This window comes from Medicago sativa, chromosome 2, assembly GCF_051527215.1.
Source record: "Medicago sativa cultivar Bolivia chromosome 2, Bolivia_mono, whole genome shotgun sequence".
NCBI lineage: Eukaryota > Viridiplantae > Streptophyta > Magnoliopsida > Fabales > Fabaceae > Medicago > Medicago sativa.
Genome location: NC_140750.1, coordinates 37,755,716 through 37,765,880, shown reverse-complemented (window position 1 = coordinate 37,765,880; position 10,165 = coordinate 37,755,716). Strand labels below are relative to the sequence as shown.

General features: G+C 33.3%; 2 long non-coding RNA genes across 2 annotated transcripts; one reads left to right on the top strand and one right to left on the bottom strand.

The window, feature by feature from the left end:
* Nucleotides 1-1,070: 1,070 nt before the first annotated feature.
* Nucleotides 1,071-2,188, top strand: LOC146946691 (uncharacterized). Its single transcript, XR_015026794.1, has 2 exons — nt 1,071-1,543; nt 1,820-2,188. It is a non-coding gene; the product is annotated as an uncharacterized LOC146946691 (long non-coding RNA).
* A 406-nt stretch (nt 2,189-2,594) lies between these two features.
* Nucleotides 2,595-3,184, bottom strand: LOC146946690 (uncharacterized). Its single transcript, XR_015026793.1, has 2 exons — nt 2,959-3,184; nt 2,595-2,856 (listed from the first exon to the last, which is right to left on the bottom strand). It is a non-coding gene; the product is annotated as an uncharacterized LOC146946690 (long non-coding RNA).
* Between the last annotated feature and the right edge of the window lie 6,981 nt (nt 3,185-10,165).

Below are 10,165 nucleotides of genomic sequence, written 5' to 3'. Positions count from 1 at the left end.
GTAGTGTTGAACCAAAATGGGTTTAAAACAATTATCTATAGTTTTGATGATAATAATATGTTAAATAACAATTGGATGTTATAATGTGTCTTCAAGTGTGCATGACCATATAATTAAAATATGACTTTGAGAGTCAAGTCTGGTTGTGTTTCATCAAGCTATAAGCATAAAAAGAGCATTCTAATGGAAAATATAAGCTATGATGGCTACTAGGATGATCCTCTAAAAGGTCAATGAAAGTCAATTTTTTATTAGAAGACGCATCAAGTTCTAAAAACTATGGTGAAAGACAAGCTCTAATGGATTTGATGCTATGAAGGACACGTCAACAAAGTCAACCTCTGACGAGACTCTTACTATTTTTTTCTTCTTTTGGTCATCTGTCAATTTCAAGTTCAGAGCAGAATTTGTCTTCTTCTAATCTCGTGCAGAAGCAAACAAACGAACTTCAAAGACAAAGAGAACAACGAATCATTCCTTAAGAAGCAAAGGACCCCTCTTTGACTATGCAACGACATTATCCAAATGAGACAAAGATTTCAAACTTGGATCAACTTCTCAAGGAAGGTTCAATGCTCTGGTATATTTAAACACAACGACCCTATTTCAAATCTCTTATATATAAGGACATCAGTCATTTGAAGATAATAAGTGACTTCATACATTTAACTTGTGCTAAAATTATCTCGAGTTCAAAAGCAAAAAACACTTAGATATATTCTTAAAAGTTTCATATGTTAGAATTTCTTAAGTTATATAAGTCATTTGAACTTAATTTTAGTTTACCACTCTTCGAGTAGAAAGTGTAAACATTTACATACATCATTGTAAAACTCTAATTTGTAGAAGTCCTCTTGTGTGAGGCAAGCAAGTCTCTAAGTTTTGTGTTAGAGCAATTGTATTCTTGTGTGATTATTGTGTAAATCCCTTGAAACTGTAAGGGGACTGAACTGACCTCTATTTGTGGGGTGAACTAGTATAATTGCTTGTGTTGTCTTCTCTCTCTCTCTCTCTCTCTCTCTCTCTATATATATATATATATATATATATGATCCTATGAATCTCTTTACTATTTAGTTTTGTTAACACACTTTGAAAATATTTTTTGAAAAAGCTAACACAATTCAACCCCCTTTCTTGTGTTTTTCTCATCTTTAGTTGGCATCAGAGCACCTGGTCTATTGTTTTACACTTAACAATGTGACAACTAAAAGATCCTAAGAAAAATATGTCCTCTAATATTGTTGCCACTTCCAATGACAATTATGCTAATCATGTTGAAAGTCATGATTATAACAACACCAACTCCACCTCTAGTAAAGACTTTTACTTAGCTAGACCTCCATCTTTCAATGGATATGTTGAATAATTTTCTTGGTGGAAAAGCGCAAGCCTTGACGAGGCTAATTATGTTGTTTCTCCAACAGTTGCTTGCGATGGGAGATTTATAGCATTCGTTGCAATTCGGGTAGAAGCTGAAATTGGCGATCTCTCTTGTGTTTTGTGATGCGGCTATACAACTCATGACATGATCTTGGCTGAGGTTGGTCTTGCGGTTTGATGAATTTTCTTCTGGATTCTTGAATAAAATCCCATATGACTAACTACTTCTACTCTTAATTGACTCTAAAAGATGATTAGAAATCCTATATATTTTTTTTGTCATCAGTAGTTATATGTATTGTTTACAACAAAAGGTTAAGAGGCTTAAACAAGCTCTTAAAGATTGGAACATAACTACTTTCGATAATATTTATAATAATGTGATTTTGATCATTTATGAGGTCAATCGAATTAATCATATTTTTCATAGTGACAGATTTATGGATGCTTTTCATGAGCAACATGACAATACCCGTCTAATTCTTGCCAAAGCTCTTGTTATGCAATAAAACTTGGGGTGTTACATACATACTTACAATGTTCTTTTTACTTACTATTTACCTTTCTTGACTTTTGACTACACACTCTTTGATATTTGTGTGTCTGCGTTTGCAAAAAGGCAGTTGTTGGAGGTTGTCGGTCAGTTATAAAGCCATGATAGGTGATACCAAGTAGGAAGTGTCTATTTTATTTTATTTTATTGAGTTTCGAACTCAATTATTTTGTAAAATCATTGGTTGTGAAAACTATTTTAGAAATTGTAGGTTTTGAAAAGAAAAAAAATCCAATATTCTTAGTTTGTGAATATCTTGATATTAAGAATGTTTGCTAAATAAACCTTGATCACTTTGACTCAAAGAGATTTTAAAAGAAGGATTTTTGTACTAGTGTTTTGGGAAATTGTAGAATGTGGCATCTTAAAGCTATCTTAAAAAATACTGTTTTATGCTCTATTTTTGAAGCAAATTTAATCTCTTTCAAAAGTAATGAATTTCAGTTTATATTCTCATTTGAGATTTACATTGTCATAATCCTTAACAATCAAAACCATTATTTACTATATTCATCTAAATATTTGAGTATATAAAAACGTTGCCACAAATTTTTTTACGATATTGAGATTTAGGTAGTTTTAATTATTCAATCTATGTAGTTTATATCACCCACCAATCTTATGCTAAATGTAAAATTATAATAATTTATACACTACATAATCATAAGTTGTCTTTATTTATAAAGGAAGCTAATTCCAATGGTAAGAAGAAATCATAAATGTCCTAACATTATTATAATATATGAAAATACAATTATTAATATAATATATGAAAATACAATTATACTCTTAGCATTAAAATAATATTATTTTTAACTTTTATAACTTTGGCAGACATTTACAAACCACTCTGCACTTTGGAACATTTGGTGGGACACAAAAAGAATCCACACAATCAATGTCTTTTTCGCACATAACGACTGTTGTGTTGTCAAATAAGAAAAAAGAATGTTAATAAAAGGGGATAAATATTATTTGTAAGATATAAACTAAAATTTGAAAAAGTAAGAAAACAAATTTACCGTAGCTGTTTACAACATGAAATATGGAAATAAATACAATCATAATATAAATAAACTTATGAACTTTAGTCATATTTTTTCCTTTGCATGTAGAAATAGGAAATTGTATGGTCAATTTATACCAAGATAACCCCAAGCTTCAAGTAAATGATTTTTAGCTTACAAAGTTTCAAGAAACCATTCTTAAAATTAAAATAATCGTTAAATGCCTCTTAAGTGTATTGATTATTTTTGTTTGTCTTTATAGATCATTGAATATACCAATTAACCATTTTAAATATCATAGATAAAATTCGTCACAGTCATTAAGAGCTCATCATTTTTATTTTGTATATTTACTAATCTTTTATTTTATTTTTTTTATTATTTTAATTTTTCTTCTAGTCTTTCATAATAGACAAGATAGAATTATGAAACATCCTATTTATCATACTTAATAATTATACTCATAATTCAAAGTCGACAAAGTTTATAATGCGACGTCTATGTATATCAAGTGATTTAAGTAAAATTGGACTTAATTAGGTCAAGATTAATGATCTTTTTTATTGGTGAAGAAAAGTCAAGTGAGTGTTGATGACAAATTTGACAACTACATCAAACTGTAACAAGTACTATAATGATAAGTTTTTCGTCTCCACGGGCATTGTCGTCAACTTGATAATTTATTTAACTTAATTAAATTAAAAGCAATTAAAGGGGTTTGCACTTTGAACTGTGTGGTCAATGCGAGTAGTAGTTGTTTGCAAAAAGTAATAGACTTTTCTGTCAGGTTAGTCGCGCGATTAAGATTCTTCGAATCCTCATTGTCTTCTTTGTCGGGTTAATACAATATTCAATACCAATTATGCCTAAGTACTTAATATGATTATGAAACTGTTAAAACTTTATGAACTTACCTAAGGTTAACATGCTTAACTAGAGCGATACAAAGTAAATTCTCAATGGAAGAATCATAATTTAACATCATACTTAAAACCCTTATTTGATTAAGATAAATAAGAAACTTTCAGTTGTAGCTCTTCTTCTTGTTAAAGTAAGGTAAGTCAACCTTATACTATAACTTAGGGATCATATAAGATAACCCTATGTCTTATTTATGCCTAAGGTCTATATTGAGTACAGTTAGGGCTTGTTTGTGCCTAGTGGACCAAAAGCATTACATCAACCAAAACAATTGAAAATTATATAAGAGTTAAATCATAATTAAATAAAGAAATTTCATTAATAAATTCAAACAAATAAACAAATGTTTATCTTAGAACCCTATTCATAAGGTGTTTAGTTGCTAATGGAAACATAAAACGTAAACAAGAAGAAAATACAAAATATACTCAAGAGAAGAGTTGGGTAAACCCTAGTTGCTCCTTAATGCTTGCCTTCACCTTGAACTGTGAAGTTTCTGAATGAATAAAAGTTTTTTCAAGGATCTCTATATATAGACAACTTTCGAACTCGGTTTCTAGGTTTTTTCCACTTGATTAACCTTGAAAAACAACTCATAAGGCAAAATTACCTTGAACCATGCACCTCGAACGCATGCTGAGGCACATAGGGCAAATAATTTTGCCTTCCCATAGGTGTCATGCACCTGGGGCGCATGGGGTTTGGCATGGGGCATGAGGCAAGAAAATACGCGGAAAAAGTTGTTTTTCTTCATTGTTTGAGTGATCTTCTTTCATGCGTTCATCTTGATACATGGGACATTATTTTTCCTAATTGTATTATCTTAAAAAACTTCTTGAACTCGTTTGATCTTCATTCTCTTGCCTCCATAACTCGATGTGATATCTTGATTTGCTGATTTACACGATTTCTCACTAAAATGACTCAAAACACCTATGAAGTTGTCGGTTTTGGGAAGAAATAGAATTACATGGACTCAAATGAAAACAATACAAAATTTCCCTTAAACCAGAAGCACCTCCTCTAACAAATCTCTTAAATGACCTCATAATCTATTAAAATGACTCAAAGCATTGCTGAAATAACGCAAAAAATTCTGTCATCACAAGCCCAAACATAAACTGTTGCATGTCTTCAAGTAACTAATAAGTGCCAAATTATAGTTATTTTCTCTAGCACTTATCGACTTATTTTGAAAGTAATCTAGTATAAAAACCCGCAATTATAGGTAAAAATAGTTTATGCTACAAATTATGCGAGAAAGTTATTACATTATATTTCCCACACCTTTTTGTAGGTTTTTGACCTGATTACACAAGAATTGAACAACATGATGCAATTCAACTAGTTGGAAGCCATTTGGCCAAAACACGATTTGTTAGGCGATCTGCAATGAAGTAAAAGCGACCCACCACAGGGAGTTCCAAGAAGATTTGCAAAAGTTTGTTCGTTGGGCGAACTAAGGTGGATATTGAAAATATCAAAGGGCAACTAGGTTTTCCCTCCAAAGAAGAAATCTAATTCGCTATGAGAGCACCAATTTTCCTAGTGGATGACCACCTGCAAAATCTTTATAAATAGGAGTGTGAATCAATCTTTATATTCACTTATCATTGGTAACTTTAAAGTTTATTGATAGAAACAAATAGAGGAAGGCGTGAGCAACAAAATAGGAGGGCCGTGGAGCTTGGATTCAATCTTATTTATGCTCTCCATGGGTAACTAATCTCACTTTTGTGTTGGGATTAGATGTAAATAGTTAGGCATCTCTGCAGTACTCTTAATCTGGCTGGTTGTATATGATTTATGCATTCAATATAATCTTTGTTTTAAATCATTTCTTAATGCTTTTGCTAACGAGCACTCCCAAAATAAACTTTTTATTTAGCTTGAACACGAAATTTCCTTATTATTTAAAGGATTTGGTTTATGCCATGTATAAGTGTTATCACTCAAGAAATAATGGTTAGGTCTATATACATCTATAACTATATGGTCGTACGCCATTGAAACAATAAGCTATTTTATCATCGAGAGTCAGTTCGTTCAAAGGATCTCGCGTCGTCATCCAGGAATGGATGTGTTTGTTGAGGGATATGTGAAATTATATCTGAAGCATAAAAAATATACAATTGATTAAGAGGAAACATGAGATGAAAAGCTATCCAAATCTAATCTCAGCAAAACTTTCTCAACTTGATACATTTTCTAGATGCTTTAATTACAAACAAGATGTTAGCTAGCCACGTAGGGTATTTGATTTCGCTGATCAAGCGAGCGTCTTTTAACTTTTTTACCTCCTTATCTTCGACTTTCCTTATCTCCTCACCCATTATCTGCTTCCTTTGAGTCATCGGTTTGATCCTTGGATTAAGGGTGAGGTGATGACAAACTATCTTTACATCAATCCCATGCATATCTGATGGGTTCCATACAAACATGTCTAAATTGTTCCTTAGGAGGAGGGTTAGGGCGTTCTCTTCTGTTGGTTCCAAAGTGGTTCATATTGTTGTGGTTTGATGGGGTAGGGGGCTAATCTAGATTTCTTTCAGGTCCTCAGTGATTTCCAATTGCTCCTAGAACTTTTACCCGTGCTACCGCCCGGGTCATAAAAAATGGAGAAGCTAATATATTGTGATATGATCCATTACATAGATAATAAAAGAATTAAAAACATACAATGGTTGTTCACACATTTTGGAAAATCTCCTTATACACTACATTTGAAGTGGTGTTAATACAGTCCTCATTGTCATCTGTTAATAATATTTTTAGGACATTATAAATGTAGTAGACAAAAGCAAAATTTTATAGTACAATCCCAACTTATAATTTTAATGTCATACTTTTAAATATAACTATAAAAGCAGATTGTGCAATTAATTCAAAATATTTTTAGCGACATTGAGCATCAATCCATAATTTTTTAACGAAAGAGATTTTGGCAAAAACACCACACAAATTATAAATTACTGAAACAAAGCAAATGTATTTTGATTCTTATCAGTTCTGTATGTAAGTTTAAAATATCTGTCATGATTCTATATTTATGTCATTTATATTGTGCACTTAGTTTTAATGATAATTTTCCTTGTAAATTATCATACGTCAACTATCCTACTGTAAATCATCCTACCAGTGCTTGTTATAGTAATATGTTTAACTCCCAAAACAACTAACATAATTATGGCCGAATAAATTAGATTGATGGTAAGTTGAATAACTTATACATAAACTATATAAGAATAGAAGAACGAAAAAAATCCAAAACAATTAGATATGATAGAAACATATTTGCATAAATTGTAAATCCCTTCCTAGTAGTAAAATTTGTTGCTTGTTAAAATATTTGAGGGATGTAACAAAACGTAAAAATAACAAAACCTAAAAAAATTAGGGTTAGTATTAGAAGGGAAAATATTAGGTTTAGTTGTTGCAGACTTAACAAAATTAATAAATAAGGATTTCTGGTATTCCTCCCTAGGATTTAAGTCTATCATATTCACACTATGGTATGTGGTGACATCTTGTGGCTTAGTTTCTTTCTGCATTCTCAGGTTTTTGTGGTAACATTTACGGGCTATCTCTTGGTCTCCCTTAATAGTTCCTACCTTCCCGTTATCTAGTGGGTATTTCATGACAAGGTATAACGTGGACAGGATGACTCCTAAGAGGTTCATGGTGGGGCGACCTATAATTATGTTGTACGAGTTAGGGGAATTCACTATGAGGTATCTTACTCAGACCGTTTTGGCGTTTTCTCCCACCCCGGAATTGGTTTTTACGGTGATATGGCCTTATACATGCACTTGTTCCCCGGTGAAACCCGTTAGGGAACCTCTAAAGGGTTGTATGTGTTATGGGTCTAAACCCAATTTCTCAAACGTGTTGTAATAAAGTATATGTGCTGAGTTGTCTGGGTTTATGAGAACTCTTTTTACATTCCAATTAAACATTTTTACTGTGATGACCATGGTGTCGTCCGTGTGGGGGAGGACGCCCTCTTGGTCTTCCCTAGAGAATGTAATCTCTGGCTTTTGCCTACGAGTTCTTCCTAGACAATCATCAATGAATATAACTTGACAGACGTACCTTTTTCGATTTTGAGGGTGTGTTATTCAGGGAGGTTCTTGTTTGTCTCTGAGCTCTTATCTTTCACATCCCTTGCCACTCTTGTTTGCCATCTCACTTCATCAAGGCTACTTCTTACATAGCCTTGCAGGTGCCCTTGTTGGATCAATCTCTCGATTTCTCTCTTCAAATGCATGTAGTCGCCTGTTGTGTTCCCCTTGATTCTATGGTACTTGCACCATCCTTCTCGATTGGATCCCATCATCGTATCGTTTGTTACCGGGGGTTCTCTAAGTATTTGGGAGTGATAAACTTCTTGGATGATTCACTCTTTTTTGGTGTTGAGCGATGTGAAAGTCTCATGATGTCTTCCATTATGTTTAAAGGTCTCTTTATCGTGGGCTGGAGGTGGATAATAGTTCCTCTGCTGGTCTGAAATACTATTTCCTCATTATTTAACGTCTCTAGCTTTATTTTCGGCGTTGCTGTCCTCGCGCTTGATGTAATACTTGCCTCTGTACATGATCTCTTCCATCAAGTCCTCCAGTTTTTGTGCTAGAGATTCATTGAATTTCCCCGTCAGTAAACCATTCTAGAATGCACCAACGAATAACTCGTGATTTCGGTTGATCACCTTGATTGTGGCGTCGTTGAATCTGGCGTCTTATTCCCGTAGCATTCGACCCCTGATAAACGTTGAAAAGTCTAGTAGTGGAAACCTTACGATGTTTGCTCGCCGAGAATTCACGGATTAGCTTTCGAGTCATTTTCTGTTATCCTGTGATGGAAAAATGGGGGAGTTTCATGTACCATCATTGGGCGGTCTTCTTAAGTATCCCTAACAGCAGCTTGGACTTAAGGGATTCAGAGGCCTTGATGATCACCATATGTGTGTTGAATGTTGTGGCATGTTCTACAAGATCACTTTTGCCGTCGAAGGTCAAAAACAAGGGCGGTTTGAAATTTTCTAGGACGGCCGCTTTCCAAATCTCCCCCGATATAGGTTGGGGGTCAAGTTCCTCGACCTCCTCCTGATGGTGATCGACGTGTTCCTGTTGGTATTGTTGGATCGTTGTCATGGAAGTTTGAAGGGAGTCGTGATGCTTTTATGTTTATGAGTGCGGCCAAGGTTAGTTTTACCGAAGCCCTACGATGGGCACCAAATGTACTTGCAGTGAGTACAATACTGAAACTAGGTTTTAGTATCTGATTAGGTCATGTCATGGGAATGATCCCAGGGGTGTTATTTATAGTCTTTTAGGCCTCATATCACGTGACTTAATCCTTAAGTCACGGGTGATAGGGGAAAGTGTGTATATCCCTCTGAATTCGGATATTCTAGCCGAATATTTAGCCTCAAGATAAGGGAATGGTGGTTTCAGAGAAAAGGAAAATGGTAGAGTACAGGTGGCACCCTCGTGTAGGGCTAGTGAGTCGTTATGTAAATATTGGTGGTCCACGTCCCCCAGCACAAGTCTTGGAACAAGGCAAAGTGGTTTAAATTAAAGGTGGCGGTCCAATATTCATTTGATTTTTTTTCTTGCATGTTGTTGTTATTGTGTTTTCTTTTACATGTGCTCATTCCATTCATTCATTCTAAAAACATATTTTTATTCATATGTTAACTTCAATAACTAGGATTAATATATTTTATAGATAGGTATTAATAGTTCATTTAAAAAATTGTAGATTATAATATGTATGTTCGTATTAAATATATAACCCGTGTAATGTCGGGTGCCTATACTTATCCATTTTAAATTAGTATATCTTTATTTTATCAAATGTTGAATATTTTGCGATCAATTTTGGCATTTCCATAAAATTTGATCCAATTGTGTAACAATTTCTTAAAAGGTTTTTAAAAAACCATGCTTTTCACAAAAGACGTGTAACTTTATTAACCCTTCTAGATTTTGATAGGGCACATAGTCTAATAGTGCTCGGGTTCAAATCTTCGGATCGTGATTAAGTCATAAGAGACATATATCATCTCAACTAAACGTTGTTCTTTGAGATTGATCTCATTTGTTTCTAATAGTGCTCGGGTTCAAATCTTCGGATCATGATTAAGTCATAAGAGACATATATCATCTCAACTAAATGTTGTTCTTTGAGATTGATCTCATTTGTTTTTATTTGTAAGATGCAACATCAGTTATAAAAAGAAAAATCCACAGTTTTTAATAATGAAGTTTGACTGAAATAAGCATAATAAATAAAATTAAAA